The following is a 17,815-nucleotide window of genomic DNA, read 5'->3' on the forward strand; positions in this document are numbered from 1 at the left end:
ATATCGGTAAATAAGGGTAATTTTTTTCATTGTATACATATTGTTACATATACATGATGCTTAAAAAGTTAGGCAGCATTCATGATATAATGCCTGGTTTATTTCTTTTAAACTTAATTTTTTAGTTTCCCAAGGTCTGGGAATATAAATCTGAATGAACTGTCAGGCAGGGATATCTCTGAATAGGGATGACTAATGCTAATTTGGAGGATGGAATAGAATTTTCATAGTCTATTGGCTTTTGAAAACTATAACTAGAGCTGGATTCAGTGACCTTTCAAATCTCTCTGTCCTTATTAAATCACGATTTTTATCATCAAGAAATAAAATTGTCAGTGTCTTGTATTCTTGATGTGATTGGAATTTTATCAACTATGTGGTAGGAAAAAAAAACAGAGAAGCTTTATATAAAGTTTTGATATGAATAAAAATATTTTAATAAGATAATGATGAAGTAATAAGAAAATACATATTTTTTTTTCCAATTTCCTGTTAGAGTGTGTGCAATTTCAAAATATAATTAATTAGGGAGGAGGCCAATGTTAAGGTCATGTTGTCCAGGAAGAAGACTCTGAGATTGACATTTAAATGCATCTGGTTTATTGAATAAAGATCAACACCTGAGGAAGAGAGGGACAGAGATAGAGACCCAGACAGAGACAAAGAGAAAGACAGAATGTGTTAAGGAACCAGGATTGGGGAGGTTGAGAGAGGGTGAAGGTAAGAGTTGAAATAGGGCTCAGCTGGTCTTTTAGGAAGCTCTGTTGATGCCATGGCCCTACAGAGATTCCCCAAATGGAGGCAAGGAAGCTTGCCATTTATACCCTTCTAGCCTTAACCCATGGAGATTGTTTTGTTTTTGTTTTTTGATACAAAGCAATTATGGGAAAGAACTCTGCAGTGACCAGGGGCAACAGTCCCAGCATCTAGAGGAAATTGTGTGTTGGTCCTGAAGGAACCAACCTCAGTGTCTACAGCAAAAAAACTTTTTAATTTATCTGCTATTGTGTTTTAGGAAATATTATCTGTTCCTCTTCTCTTTGGTCTTTGAGGGAATAAGCAAAGTTAAATATTAATTTAAGATTTATTTAGAAAGAAGTTTGAATGACTCTATACTATTAAATCCAACATCAAGACTTTCTTAAAAATAATTATCACTTCCCATTAATGCATGTATGTTCTTGCACTGAAGCTTGACAATTCTTTCGTCTCACTTCTATCTATATTTACTCTTTGAAATATTAAACTAGGTTTATATGTGGTGGAAACAAATGTCTTTGGTACTGGGTTGTTCATGCCTTTGTTCTGTCACCATATTTTATTGGGTTCCTACTTATTATTTTGTCAATTGCATAACAGCTTAGTTCTAATTTTGCTCTTTTTCTTCCTCAAAATTGGTGGGAAGCTGCATGAGACAAGTGGTGTACCAAATGCAGCATAGCTATTAAATGATTTCCATTGACTATTCAATTGTTGTTGCATAGAAAAAGGAACAGCTTTAGAAGTATTCATGTGGAATATACATCACAAAGAAATTTTTTGAGCTGCAAATGCATCTGGTTTAAATATAAAAGGTTACCACTTGATGAATTTATTTAAATTGTAAGAAAACATAAAATAATCACTTATGATATTTGTATGTATTTTTGTTTTCCTTCATTAAATTTCTGAATATAATGTAAATGTTGATCTTTGTTAACCATTTCCTCTGTACTTCCCAGGTACTTAAATGTTATGTCTCTGTACTTTGTCAAGAAAACATGGAAATTTAAAAAATGACTGTTAAATCGTGGAGTACAACCAAATTCTCTCTTTTTAAAACATTTGTATCTTAATTTGTTATATATGACAGCAGAATGCATTACAATTCATAGTACACATATAGAGCACAATTTTTCATATCTCTGGTTGTACACAAAGTAGAGATCACACTATTTGCATCTTCATATATGTACTTAAGGTATTGATGTACATCTTATTCCACCTTCTTTCTTACCCCCATGCCCCTTTCCTTCCACTCCTTCCCTTTTTCCCCTTTGCCCTAACTAGAGTTCATCTAATTCTCCATGGCCTCCACCACCAGATTATGAGTCAGCAGCCATAAATCAGAGAAAACATTCGGCATTTGGTTTTTTGGGATTGGCTAACTTCACATAGCATTATATTCTCCAACTCTATCTATTTACCTGCAAATGCCATGATTTTATTCTCTTTTAATGCCAAATAATATTCTATTGTGTATATATACCACATTTTCTTTATACATTCATGTATAAGGGCATTTTCTTTATCCATTCAATAGAAGGGCATCTATGTTGGTTCCATAGTTTAGCTATTGTGAATTGTGCTGCTATAAACATTGATGTGGCTGTGTCCCTGTTGTACTGTTTTTAAGTCCTTTGGGTATAAACCAAGGAGTGGGGTAGCTGAGTCAAATGGTGGTTCCATTCCCAGTTTTCCAAGGATTCTCCATACTACTTTTCATATTGGCTGCACCAATTTGCAGTCCCTCCAGCAATGTAGGAGTGTGCCTTTCCCCCCACATCCTTGCCAACACTTCTTTATAATAAGAACGGCTTTCTAACACACTCCATCATATTCAGATATTTTTTTCTTATTCCAAGTGTCAGTTTCTGTGTTATTATCTTGGAGTTTTACCATGTGTAAAGAATCATAATTGGGTAAGGAGAAAATTCCATTGTGTAAATATTTCAAGTATATATTTTAAAATAAAACACCATTCTTAGCAAGGCATGGGAAGGAGGAAGTTTACAGTACAATGTCAGGGTCACCTTTGGCTGAAAGTGATGGTTGTTCTTCTTGAGGTAAATGATGTGAGTATACAGTGTAGCCTCCTTGGGTATTACCATCATTCATATTCTAACTCTTGGAGTCTTTAACTTGATTGTGGAAAGTTAAAAGACCATTTTAACTTATCTGTAGGGATGCACTTTCAGTTAGTGCTGTTCATTTCCCATCCTCTATTGAGTGTCTAAAATCTCTCTGCAGGTACTTATTTCATCAACTCATTGAGCATAGGGAATCCTAGTGAGTTAGTCAATATTACCTGTGGGATGCCTTTGTCACCCGTATTCAATCTCTGAAGGGTGATATAGTTGCTATAGTGAAAAACTATGCTCATAGGTTACTTGTGCTGTTTGGGATACAAAAAGCTCTCCTTTTAAAATGAATTATTTGTGTTCACCCCTTTTTATAAAAATAGAACATTTTCTGTTCTGTCAGTTCTGCTTTGAGTGTGCTATTTTAATTTTCTGTAAGCAAATTAAAGAAAATTAAATAAATTGACACATTTTTAGGACTTGTCTTACCTGATGTATTTTATAAATGAACCGATATTCTGACTAAAATATTCAACTTCGTTAAAGCTATTTACCTTTTTCTTCATTTTAGTGAGTATATTTTATATTAAATTCTTCAACAAATTTAGTTGATATTTTTAAAACTAAAAGTATTTTAGATTTTAGCCTAATACGGTAGACTTTTGGAGTTTAGAGTAACAGAACATTCCATTCTACCATAGACTTAAGAAAACCTGGAGCAGCACCATTCCTAAGGCTCCTTTTTAGGTATGAGGCTGAAGCTCAGACAGGCTGAACAGCTTGCCTGAGTTCACAGGGCAAGACAGGGTTCCCCTTAAGCTTCTGATTCCAAATCCAATTTCTTTATTGCAAACCACAGTGCTTGTAGTTATTGAAATGAACAAATAAGTTTATTGGTCTAGTTGAAAATTCCTTTGTGTATGAAAGGTTGTTTAAAATTCCATATTGCTTTTCAGTGATATGTAAGGATATTAACAGTTAAACAATGAAAATCGGAAAGCAGTACTCAGAAATCATTTGAGGCAGCAGAATTTATTTAAGAATTACATCTCTAAAAACCCTTAGACAATATCATAGTGTATTTTTTTCTAAGTTATTCCATTTGACATAGAAAAGATTGACACAGATATACTATAAGCCAAGTTCTATGGCTCAAGGACTTTATTTATAGCTCTCACCAAGACATTAAAATAGTGCCTAGCGCTAGGCACTGTTACTTGTATATTGAGTAAATTAAAGAATTAACAGCTTCCAAACAGCCAACCCATAAGAATGATTTATACAACATCTGTTTCTCAGCAAATTTATAATTAGATCCTTTGAGCAAAAGAATGAAAAAAAAATGTTGACTATTTAAAATGATTCACTGAGGGCTTATTTTGGCCATATTATAAATCCTTCATGTTCAGCAAATTTAAATTTTTGATTGGTTTAAAAAATGAATATTATAGAACTAATTTGATGAATAATGCAAACTTGGGAACCCTGCTAATGGTCTACTTATTTAGTGTGAGGTTTTCTTTAACTCTCTGAAACATATGAGAAAAAACTAATGAGTTTGTTTTTTATTATTTATTTATTTATTTATAAAATTTATTTTTGTACCGGGGATTTAACCGAGGGAGACTTACTAGTGAGCTAAGTCCGCAGCCGTTTTCACTTTTTTTTTTTTTTTTTTTTTTAATTTTGAGACAGAATCTCATTAAATTGCTTAGGGCCTCACTAAATTGCTGAGGCTGGCCTTGAACTTGAGATCCTCCTGCCTCAGACTCCAGAGTCACTGGTATTACAGAGGTGTCCCATCCTAGAGCTGTCTAATGTGGAAGATCTATAATGTGAAATACATTTTCTTAGTTCTTGAGTTATTACGAGTTGGAATTTTAGGTATAAGCAAAATCATTGACAGCAAACCCTCTACACCATTCAGCAGCTGTTTCCTGGTAGCAGCAATATTCTTCTTGCCTAACTTGCCTCAAGTCAATGTTCCCTGATCATTCAAGACAGACATGGATTCTCAGGTGTGTGTGTGTAGAGAATGGTTTCTTCTAAATTCAAATTTTCATGTCTCACAGTCTTACTGTTCTCAGGGAATGGCTAGACTCTATGGCCACGAATGAACAGCTGGCACATACTAACAATTCAAAGTCTACCTAATAGGTATCAACTAGTACTTCTTTTTTAAATTCTGGTGTTTAACAAGTTAAAGTCTGAATATAGTTCCAGGAAAGTGTCTTATCATTAAGATTAAAAGCAGGTTTTACACATACACACATACACACACACACACATATGTGTGTATATATATATATATATATATATATGTATGTATGTATTTTATTGATACATCATAATTATACCTAATATGGGATTTGTTGTTACATTCTCATACAAGTGCACAGTATTGCAGCACATTTGTTCTGTTTCATTCCCCTGGACCTCCTCTTTTTCTTCCATCCTCCCTTCCCCCTGGTCCCCTTCCTCTACTCTCATCATCTCCCTTCAATTTTCATGTGTTCCCCTCCCATTTTCTTCCCCCTCTTTTTTTTTCTCTCTATTTTCCACATAAGAAAGAAAGCATGTGTCCCTTTCAGAATTAGGCTATTTACTTAACATAATGCTAGAAGTTCTATCCATTTTCCTGCAAACTTCATAATTTCATTCTTCTTTATGGCTGAGTAAAACATATATATACACATACCACATTTTCTTTACCCATTTATATGTTGACAGATACCTAGGCTGGTTCCATAGTTTGAATATCATGAATTGTGCTGCTATAAACGTGGGTAAGCCTATATTACTATAGTATGATGACTTTAATTCCTTAGAAAAAATTACCAAGGAGTAGAATAGCTGGGTCATATGGTGGTTCCATGTCCTATCTGGGAGTAAGTTTTATAGCCAGCAAAGAGAGATGGATCCCTACTGAACTAATAGTTGCTTAGCTTTCAAGTTTGATGTCTGCAGTGGGGACAGCAGGTTTTTCTGTGAGATAAACCATTTAAACATCACATTCAAGGACACTATATAAAATAAAATGGACTGTCTTTTATATTGATTTCTTTCTCATTAAACATTCTCTAGAGGAAAATCCAGCCAAAAAAAAAATGAGACCAACATTGGTGATATTCTTCTACCAAGAAGAATATCACCAATGTTAGCTTGGACCTAACATCCTTATGTGGGGCCAGGCAAGTTTGAAGAGTGTTCCAAAAATGTGTTCTGTATCTCTGTATGTGTATATTTATGGCTAATGTGGAGAGAACTACAGTTAAGAATTGAGAAGAAAATGCAAATAACTAAGAGAGTACAAGTCAGGACATAGTAACAGTAAGAGCTCATCTTTTCAAGAATTCACAAAGAAATTATGCCTTTGGTATAAGCATTTTCATTTTTGGTTGGGTCTTTTTAAAATGTGCCAATATCCTAGGCATTGTGAAACTAAAATATTATTTAAATGAGTTTATCAAATTCTCTCTTCTCTACCAAGAAGAAAGAAGATAGTATCTGAAATCATGGTATGGAAAAGCATACGTGGGGCAAACCAGGTGGATGACATGAGGACCTAATGGGAAGTCAGAAGATTGGAAGACAGGTAGCTCTTTTTTCATCTCTTATACATGTGGAAACTGAGGGGCCTGCCTCAGTAGCCTGAGGCTGGTATGTGGTAGATCCTAGACATGAACTCACTTCTGATTCTAAGATCCATAAGATTATTGCCATGAAGGTAAATTTCATTTAACTCTACAAAGCTACCTACCTTCCTTTACTCTTTCTTTCTTAAAAGAATATACAACAAACATAATGTTATAAACAAATTGGAACAAATTGGAACACGAGAGGCAGTGGTATAATATGATGATTTATACTGCTAAATCATCTTAGACAAATTATCTCTATTCCTCAGTTCTCTTATCTGAAAAAAAAATGTGATAAAAATACTTACATCCTAGGGTTCTTTTGAGAATCAAGTGAGTGCTTAAAATACTGCCTGGCATGCAGAAAACATTCAATAAATGTTTTGCTATTATTGGAGTTATTTGCTTCATTTAGTTTCTATAACTTTTTTTTCCCAAGTGTTCAGAATTTTCATTTTCAAATGTATTTTATTGTAATATTAGGGTTAGTTTTATATTGTTTAAAGCATTATATATTTGCTTCATATGATAAAAAACTACTTAAATAAAAAAAATCAAAGTGCTCTTTTTCTAATACCACTTTTTACTAATACATATAGTAATAATACATTATTACTATATGTATTAGTCAACTCCATTTCTTTTCTATATGCTAGTTACCTTGAAAATAAACTGGAAACATTGTTTATCTCACAATAAACTACTCCAGTGACAAGTTTAGATGTGTGATATGTGTACTACAACATGCAGTGAAGGGCTTGGATATTCATCTATTCATCTGCAAACTGTCAAGTTGAGCTGGCAAGAGGAGCATTGTTCTGCCAGCGGATGGTCACAAGGAATAAAATATTCCTAAGTACCCAGGTTATATCTCCCAAAACAGCAAGAGCCATCAAGATATAAAATCACAGCTACATAACCTAGGTCCTCACTCTTTACCCTCTCTTCATTTCCCGGGGTTTTCCCATCCTCCACTCCCACCTATGTTATCCAGGTGCAACTGCTAGAAATCAATTCCAAGGGCAAAGTCAGTGAGTGAGAAGGGGAGGTAAACTGGGTTGGAATGGAGGAGGTGGAAAAGCAGGAGTCTGCCTGGGTTGCCTTGGCAATACAAAGGAGAATGTCAAGGGGGAGGGACTTATATGCTGATGATAATTGCATTTGTTAATTGCATTCTATTGTGCTGACCCGCCTGCTTCTCCAGTTCATCTTTCTGAGTCATTAAGTAGTTCCAAAAGCTCTCCTAAGCGGTGTGTCCCCTTCTCTTCTAATTTTATCCCCTCTCCCAGTCCCCAGGCTCAGTTACCAGAGCGCTACCTTTGGCAAGACACTGGGAAAAAGGGCTTTAAATGAATGTGAAAGGTTTTTAAAATCCTGTAGGATAATGCATCCCTGCTGGAGCTCGCTGGAATATTGCTTTGCTGTTCAACCACAGCATGGATTTACAACAAAAGAAAGCTGCTGAAAAACCAGAGAAAATAAATCTGAAAGAAACATCCCACAGTGACATGCAGGCTGTAAATGATTCACCAGAAGAAGGAGGAGGAGGACGAGGAGGAGGAGAGAGAAAAAAAAAAAATTACTGAGCGGTTTTCTCTAGAATCTAGTGTATCTTGAATTGGAAAGGTCCCTGGGTATAGGGCTTTCAGATTTATTCCCTTGCTCCCCCTGGTGGGAGTTTGATTTAATTACAATAAGAATCCCAGTGCTTGTCATATTTGAATACATTGATACCTACTGTGAAAAATTCTTTCTTATAATCCTTCATCACTGACATGAATTATTAACATTTGTAACTGTGGCTTGTGGTTAATAAAGTAACAAAAATTTTCAATACTTGAAGTCTTAACTGCGATGTGAATACCCTCTTAAATCACACAGTATATTTAAATATTTCAAAAGTTATATGTTTCTACTCATGTTCATTTCATCCTCACTGGTCCCTCTCTACAAGGAGTGCATAAGAAATGGTACAATCTTCCTTTGGTCTAATTATGTTTTCCTTATAATGATTTTTATTCTTCTTGTTTTAAACTTTTGCTCTCAGGGGTGGTTTCATCTGTACTAACTTTCCTAAATTTAAGATTTCTATTTGGTTCTAACTCCTTATTTTAACAACAAATCTCTTATGAAGTCTTTCCTGGTGTGTCTTAAGCACTGACTCATTCCAATGCTCAGAACTTAAATTGGCTTCTTGAAGGCAGTAAAAGGCAAGCCAGGCTGTCTCTTGACTGCTTGGTGTCTATCATCTTGTTTTGAATTTGGTCATAAAGTATGGTAGATTTATCTGAGTGGAATTTTTTTTTTCCTATGGAAAAGATTAGTCACTGTACAGATTGAAAGAACATTCCCTGCAAGAGTCAACTCTTTGCCATTCCTAGACCTTGATCTCCCATTAGTGTTTTTCCTTTTTATATGCATACAAAATTCTTTTGAATCATCAGTGATAGTGTGGGGAAAAGGAGAAATAAGGAGGCATTGGCTGGGATCCCTGATGATTATAATGATTTGGTGATAAATATATCCATATGCTAGGTCCATTACTGACCCTGTGATGCCAAAACCATATTAAATATTTTGCTTATGTAGTGTCACAATACATAAAATTTTAGGTGATTCATTATGCTTGAATTGCAGTATTTTTCAATGGATCTCAACAAGGGTCCACATCTTCCTGACTGCCAAATTAGTTTGTTTCCTCACCAAAACAAAATTTAGGGGTATAGTGGACGATTCTCATTGATATTCCCCACTGGGAAAAGGATGGGACATCCTTTTCAGATATCTATGTATATAAGAAATATGTTTGAAGAGAGATATGTTTGAAGTACATCCAACCCTCATTTATCAGAAGGGCAAGGTGATTCTGAGAAAAGTATAGAACAATTGTTGAATTTATATCTCACTCAGGGCTTCAAGGATTTAGGCCTGAATCCTAAGAGAGGTGGCTAGAAATATCTAAAGAAGTAATCAAACTCTTCTTTTAAAAATCTGTGCAACACTGGAATCTACTTACTGTCAGGATGTGTAATTCAAGATAAATCAAGGCATCTTCTTTATTTTTCTAAATATTGTTCAATGGAGTGCATCCATACTGAATGTTTCAAAATCCTCAGGACTTCCATGGCAGGAGAAGCACATATGTTGACAGGAATTGATGGGGTCCCAAAGGTTAAACAATGGAAGTCTACCTTGCTGACATCTTGAGGGATCTCAGCAAGGTAATTTTGCACAGCTCTGCAGGTGACAAACACGAAAAAAGCAGTAGGTCCACCCAGAGGAGGAGAGAAAACAGCAAACTTGATGGGGGCTGACAGAGTGGGTCTAAGCACACCAGCAAATTCTTTTTTTTTTTTTTTTTAAGAGAGAGAGAGACAGAGAGAGAGGAGAGAGAGAATTTTTTTTTTAATATTTATTTTTTAGTTTTCGGCGGACACAACATCTTTGTTTTTTTGTATGTGGTGCTGAGGATCGAAACCAGGCCGCACGCATGCCAGGCGAGCGGGCTACTGCTTGAGCAACATCCCCAGCCCCCAGCAAATTCTTTAAATTTTCCTAAAATTAATGGAGGTCATTGTACAGAATGAAAGCTGTGCATTAATATGCGAGGGTGGTAGCATGTGCCATACTAATTGATTTCTTTTAATGTTAATTGATGTGTGCTCTGAGGGAACAGGGATGGCAGAAAGGTGAGTTCTACATTTTTAATTGCTTCTCATCTACAAGTCTTAATTCTTCTTTAGGAAGTATTGAAGTGTGCAGTAAGGCTGCAGTAACATGACAGCCTTGGTCCTTACAGATGATAAACAAATAGTCACAAGAAAATAGGCTTATTTCAATTGGTATAAGGATAAAAAAAAAAAAAAAAAAAAAAAAAAAAAAAAAACAGCCCATAAAAGTACACTTTGGGAGGGACCTGTACATGTCTCAGGTTATGGGATGGGAATCAGACAGGGAGGCTGCCCTGACAAAATAACCATCAGTTGACATTTGAGGGAGGAACAGCATGAGTAGAGGCTAGCCAACAGAAGTTTGAGTTGAGAGATGTTTATGGCAGAATATCTATGAAATGCTGAGTGAGAGAGTTTAGAGTTGGTTCAAGAGTGAGAAAAGCTGGTATTGCCTGACATGATTAATACAGGCAGGTCTAGACAACACAGGAGGCTTTGGTAAAATAGTGACATCCTCATGCTAAATGTATTTTTATGGGTACCCAACCATTTATTAGCTTAGATATTTATTTTGAAAGTGCCATGTGCCAGATTCCTTTTGTAGAATTCTTATTTTGTTTGTGGGGAGGGATAGTAAATAAATAAATAAAACTATAATGAACTTCAGTATTTTAATGAAGAAAGGAAACAGAATGATGGTACAGAGAGAACCCCAGTGCAGAGGGCTATTAGAAGAGGGTCAGGAAAAAGTCTCTAAGGAGACATTTGAGCTAAAATGTGAAAGAAAAAAAAAAGTCAACTATTCAAAGCAACAGGGGGGAGCAAATACCATGATCCTATTATGGGACAAGAGCTGGTTTCTTCAGGGACAGAGAGAAGGTTAATGTGACTCGTGACAGTGAGTGAGGGATGGTGTTATCAGAGGTAGGCTGTGGAAAACATTGCAACTTTTATTTTAATGGAAGTTACTGCAAGATTTGATTCAGAGAAACAATGTTATTGTTCTTGCTGTTTTTCTTGTAGTTGACAGATATTTCTCCAGTGCTGACAGAGTATAGATTGAAAAGGAGAAGGAAGAGAAATAAAGTCTGATCTAAAAGTGATTGCATGGTCTAGGAGAGTGAAGGTGGAGCAAAATTTAAGATGGTGGCACTGGGCTGGGGCTGTAGCTCACTGGCAGAGTGTTTGCCTAGCATGTGTGAAGCCCTGGGTTTCGATCCTCAGCACCACATGAAAATAAGCAAATAAAATAAAAGAATTCTTTCCATCTACACAACTACATTTTTTTTTAAAGATGGTGGTGCTGAAGACAGGGAGAAATGGAGGTATTTTAGCTACAATTTTGGGTATTAATAAATGATAGAACTTGTTGATGATCTGAGTTTTTCATATTTTATTCTTCTCAAATCTGAAAAAAAGTGATCAAGTTGAATTACTAAGTTGATAATTGTGCCATTTCCTGAGACAGGAAAAATGTGAAGAGAAAATATTAAAAGCTCTGATTTGGACATATGAAGCGTGTTGGGTTTCAGATATTTGATGAAGATGTCATGGGATTAGTTAGAGATGAATCTAGAACTCAACAGGAAGATAAAGATAAGAATCAAGATTCAAGAAAAGATTTATATTCTAGTGGTCCATGGGCAGAATTGGGCTCCTAGACATGATCTACTGTTGTATGTTATTTTCTTTTGTTTAAAATTTAAAATAACCATTGACATTAACAAATCAGGAGAACTTACATGCCAATGGAATTTGGTAATAATAGGTCTGCATTTTCATCTGCATAGAGCTGAGTAACGCCTCCCTCATTTGTAGAGCTTCTGTCTTTCCATGTGCCACACTATACCACTTCCCATTGTCTCCACAGGAGTCCGAGGAGTGTCAGATACATGGGTGAAATTTCTTCTTATGGCAGATAAATGTGGTAAAGTAGGTAAAAATACTTTTTGCCCATGTTTGAAATGTGTAAACAAATGAGAGAAAAATCAGAAAAATAAATAAACCCTGAAGGCTCTATTTCACTTGCATCAACCTGCATTATTCCTCAATATTTCCTTTTAAACATATATAGACATTTGAAGCTGTGAATGTCCTCATAAATAAGACTTCAAGTCAAACAAGTGAAATGCAGCATAGTCAGAAGTGACTGGAGGGACCATAGTAGCGTTCAAGATCCTGACGTGTATAATGGTGTGAGTCTTCCTGAGGTGGGCTTCACTGTGCTGCATGGCCAAATCAGTTTAGAAATTGTTCACTCTCAAATATAGGATGAGAGGAGAAAGTCAGAGAAATAGATGTCAAGGAGGTGAAGTAATGGATAGAAGAGGAAAAGGATGGAAAACAATGATGTTAAACAATGAAGGCAGCCAGCACAGTCATACATGCCTATAATCCCAGTGACTTGGGAGGCTGAAGAATCACAAGTTTAAGACCAGCCTCAGTAACTTAGCAAGGGCCTAAGCAACTTAGCCAGATCCTGTATCAAAATAAAAAATAAAAAAAGGGCTGGGAATGTGGCTCAGTGGTTGATCACCCATGAGTTCAATTCCTGGTGCCAAAACAAAACAAAACAACAAACAAATAAACAAAAGACCAAAGGGTCCCTCAACCTCAACTTCATACTATTAATGGATGGCCACAGTAAGAATTTTGTTATGATTACTAAACACATTGTAATAGTCATGTTTATATAGCAAGAAGTACTAAAAAGAAAACTCATGAAAGTATTTTTAAAAAATGAATCTTCTGTTTTTGACATAATAAGGAAATGTGGTGGTCTCATTAACAAAATATCTCAGGAATAAAGTGGCCATATCACCCACACTGATATACCAACTCTACCAAAAATGTATTTCCACATTTCAAGATTATGAAAAACATGCCTGGGTTTTATGCAGAGGTGGTAGCTGCCTCCATAGAACCTACATCTTAAAATATATTCATTGCTAGGCTGCCTTAGGCATCAGACTTCTATTATTCTATGTACTTAGAATAGCCTAAAATAAAGTGTAAATATTCTCCCTTGACATTTCACAAGTTTTCAATACCTGAGGGTGATATACAATATACCAGTTGTCAGTGTAACAAAAATGAGTGCAAATGTCAAGTGAATGGATATTTCTAGATGATAAAATAGCAGAAAATATCTGCCTTTAGCATACAATGTTTTGTGTGTCTCTATATGTCTGTGTATCACATAAGAAGCTGTAGCTGTTTATTTATTAAATATACATCAGCAAAAAGAAACATATGACTTAAGAGATGATAGATAATATTGGATTCAAAACCCAGCTGACCTGGCCTTTCCCTTATTAAGAGGTAGAACTTTTGTCCCTTCTCTTTTGGATCGGAGGGTCATAAGACTGCTTTGACTTCCCTGAGATCACCTGGATGCTGTAGCATCAGTTTTCTTCTCTTCCATTTTATAATCTCCTGAGCATCTATTTCTCTACCTTGCTCCTCCTAGTCCTCATTTCTCATAGGATTTGGCCATGCAGTACAGAGTGCTCACCTCAGGAAGACTCACATCTTTTATATATGTCAGGATCTTGATCTCTACTATGGTCCCTCTGTTCATTCTATCTTTATTCTCATTCATTTGTTTGATTTGACATTTTATTTATGAGGATATCCACAACCTCAAATGCCTATAAATGCTTCCCATAGAAACACTGAGTAATATTTCAGGTTGTAAGAAGTCAAATCTACATGGAGAAAATTTAAAGAATATGATGTCAGGTGGAGAGAGAGCAAGAGAGCAGCTCAAGGGCCCCAGCATCAGACTATCCTGGATATCCTGGCCCAGCTACCTCAGCTTATACCATAAGTGGATTAGAGACACACCTTAGTTGAGGCTTTCCAAATTTCTGTTGTGCAAAATTCTGCAAAAACAGATAAGCCTTTAAGGTGGAGGACAGTCATCCTTGGTTTCTGAGAGGGATTGAATCCTTGACTCCCCATAGATACCACATTGTCAGATGCCCAAATCCCTTATAAAAAATAGCCCAATATTTGCATATAACCTATGTACATAATCCTGTATATTTTAAATCATCTCTAGGTTACTAATACTACCTAATACAATGTACAGTCTATGTAAGTGGGTATACTACTCTATTGTAATGACAAGAAAAAAGTCTATATATGTTCAGCACATATGCATTTATTTTCTGAATATTTTCAATCTGTGACTGTTTGAATTAACAAATGTGTAACCCATGGATATGGAGGGCTAACTAGTTTTTATACAGTGGCTGATAACCAGAATACTATTCAACATGGTTTTTTGAGGATATGTGAAGCAATGTATATTTGATACCTCATGTAACTTTGATAAATTGTAATAAGAATATTAGCAAATAATTATTTGCATAATCTGGTGTAGTTAACAAATGATTTATAAATTAATCCTTAAAATTCCTCTGTGAGGCAAAATTGTCAAAATAGCCCAGAAATAGAGCATATGAAGTTCTCTAGTTCCTTCATGAAAACTGTTTACCTACTATGTGCACTTCTATAAAAACTATACTTCAAGGAGGGACAGGTGCTACAAATCATCCCAAGAGTATGTGTTTGTTTTGCTTTCAACAACATTTTTGTGTGAATTAAAACAATAGGTATTATTCCTTTGTAAATGAGAGAGATGAAGATCAGAGAAGATGAATGATGGGCCCAAGACACCATATGGCCATGCCAGAAACAACACCTGATCCTCTAATTCTAAACCAGATGCCTATCCATAGCTGTCCTGCAGAAAATAAAATAAAATAAAATAATTGTCTTATTTCAGTATTAATTAGACTATGGTACTGTCCACACAAGGAGCAAAATAGTAATCATTTTTATTTTCTTTTGCATAGTATCTATTTTTACATTATAGAGCAAGGATTACTAAGAAGCATCCCTATGATCAATCTGTGAAGCCCCTGACATGATATCTAATTCCATAATAAACAGAAGGGAAATCAAAGTCAATTTCTTCTTTGGAGTAAAGGACTTTAGGGCATAAGACATGATCTAAACCCAGTTAAGTTTATAAGTAGGAACAATGATGGCCACATTTATAAACATATATGTATATATTCATGTATGTGTTAATATCCATATAAATTTTTCAAGAGATAATTATATTTTTCTCACTGAGCATTCAGTCTGATTTTAAAATTTCTCCAGGGTATTTGGAGATTGCCATAATATAGGGGTGGGCAAAAACAGTCTCAATTTAAGACCTTTTCTCAGAGGAGAGTGACAGCAGCTAACATTTAATGCTGCCATGACGTGTGTGGTATAATAGCAACTATTTTACAGCTTTCCTCTAGTTTCATGCCATGTCACCCAGACATTGGGTAACAGCAACAGAAAAACCTGCACACCCAAACCTTTCATCAGAAAACCTGTTCTCCTCTCTAGGTGGGAAAGATACCAAAAGAGAACCATGCAGAAGAGCATATGAAGCTCTCTAGTTACTTCATGAAAACTGTTTACCTACTATGTGCACTTCTATAAAAACTATACTTCAAGGATGGACAGGTACTGCAAATCATCCCAAGAATGTGTTTTGTTTGTTTTGCTTTTAATAACATTTTCGTGTGAATGAAAGCAATAGGTATTATTCTTTATAGTACCAAAAGGAAGACCTGATTCTTTTTTTTAATATTTATTGTTAGTAGTAATTGGGCACAATACCTTTATTTTATTTATTTATATGTGGTGCTGAGGATCGAACCCAGGGCCTTGCATGTGTTAGGCAAGTGCTCTACTGCTGAGCCACAACCCCAGCCCAAGACCTGATTCTTAGTATGAAGTACTGTGCAATTAGGAATGATGATGGGTGATGGAGGTGGGGGAGAGATTTAGCATTAGTATATGCTCTTAAAAAAAGAAAAGATTGCAATCTTTTGCTTTAAGAAAAGACAAGTTATAGTGTTCTAGTCACTTGATTGTGTTTAACCAAAATTATGTACTTTACAAACTTCTGGTAAATGGGAATAATACTAGGTATATACTGCTCTCAAAAGTATTATATTACCAATATATTTTACCCCATGCTTAAAAAGACATAACATATTAAACAAAGTATTTTCCTTTTCTAGGAAAGTTTGGTTAATCCACCTTCTTCCCTTTCAAGAGCACAGATGTGCACATGTTAATGTGTGTGTGCATAATCTTTGCCCTGTTGGGAACTCAGATATATTACCACATCTTGACTTTCCAAGTGCTTTCTTATCCATCTTTTGTGATCTTTTCAGTCTTTCAATTCCTAATATTTAAAACCTCAAAACCCAAGATTTATTTGCCCAGTTTGTGAACTCATCCTTTAGGACTCCTACGTAAGTATATTTGCTCTTATAAGAATATGTGGAAGGCATATTTTTTCCCCATGAGCTATGTAAACATTACCCATGCTTAGTTTCTTATTATTCATGAATTTTTGAAAATTGCAAATGTCAAAGACTACTGATATCAGCCAATGATTCCAATATCTCCCAAATTACTTTTTAGCTTTGTGGTGAGCCGCTTCTGCCGTTTCTGCAGACTATGGTCGCCATTACAAGATGGCGCTGGCTCCGCTGTGGTCTGTGACAAACAACTCCTTATTTGGGAGAGTTGGCACATGATTTTTCACCACCCTATGAGAAAGCTCCACGTGGCAGCTTTGCATTGGGGCTTGAGATGCTTTATTAAGGCTGGGAGGGGCATCCGAGAGGAGGAAGAAGAAATATCAAGGACCTGAATAAACTGCTGAAAGAAGATTCCTGAGTTGCGTCTTCCTTGCGGGCAAGGGGTCGCGACAAGTGGTGCCGAAACCCGGGAACCAGAACTTTCAGCAGTCAGGGGTGGTGCACCGGTTAGTCCCAGGTAAGTGGGATCCGCGACCAAAGCGGGGTTAGTCCCAAGTAAGTGGGATCCGCGACCAAAGCGGGGCAGCTCCTCTGTAAAGAAAGAGAGAGCATTACATTTTATTGCAGCTGCACTGTGTACTTTCGCTTTTGTTTTCTGTTTCTTTTGTTGTGTCATTTCGCTTTTGTTTTTTGTGCTTCTTTTGTTGTTGTGTCATGGGTGCCGCATCTTCAAGTCCGCTTCTCCTGGCCCTGGATGGCCTGTTACGTTCCAAGGGCCTGGAAGTGAAACATAGTACTTTACAGAGATTTTTACAGAAGATAGATATCGCTGCACCGTGGTTTGCATTTTCGGGCAGCCTTACTGTACCTAGTTGGGATAAATTAGGCAAAGATCTTGACTTTGCTTCTGAGCAGGGCATATTAGAGGGTGGGGTGATACCCCTTTGGAAAATGGTCCATAGTTGCCTTACAGATGGCAGATGTCAGGAAGCACTTACTAAAGGACAGGAAGTTCTAGAGCAATTACATGAGGAGAAATCGGAGACGGCAGGAAGTGAGGTGCCTCAGGAGGATGGGAGTGTGCAGAGCGTGAAACAGGGGAGGAGACGATTGTATCCAGATCTCAGTACGCTGCGCACACCCCCATGCGAAAGTGGGTCAGAGGAAGAGGAGGATGAGGAGGAAGAGCTCGGGAGGCTGTCTCGTCAGCTAGAGAGTTTAGCTATAGGAGAAGGGAACAGAAATAAACAGGGGCTCAATAAAAGCGATCCCCCGGATCCACCGCCGTATGGTGGAGGTGTTTCGGGGAGAGCTTTCCATGC

Source organism: Marmota flaviventris, chromosome 1 (assembly GCF_047511675.1).
Source record: "Marmota flaviventris isolate mMarFla1 chromosome 1, mMarFla1.hap1, whole genome shotgun sequence".
NCBI lineage: Eukaryota > Metazoa > Chordata > Mammalia > Rodentia > Sciuridae > Marmota > Marmota flaviventris.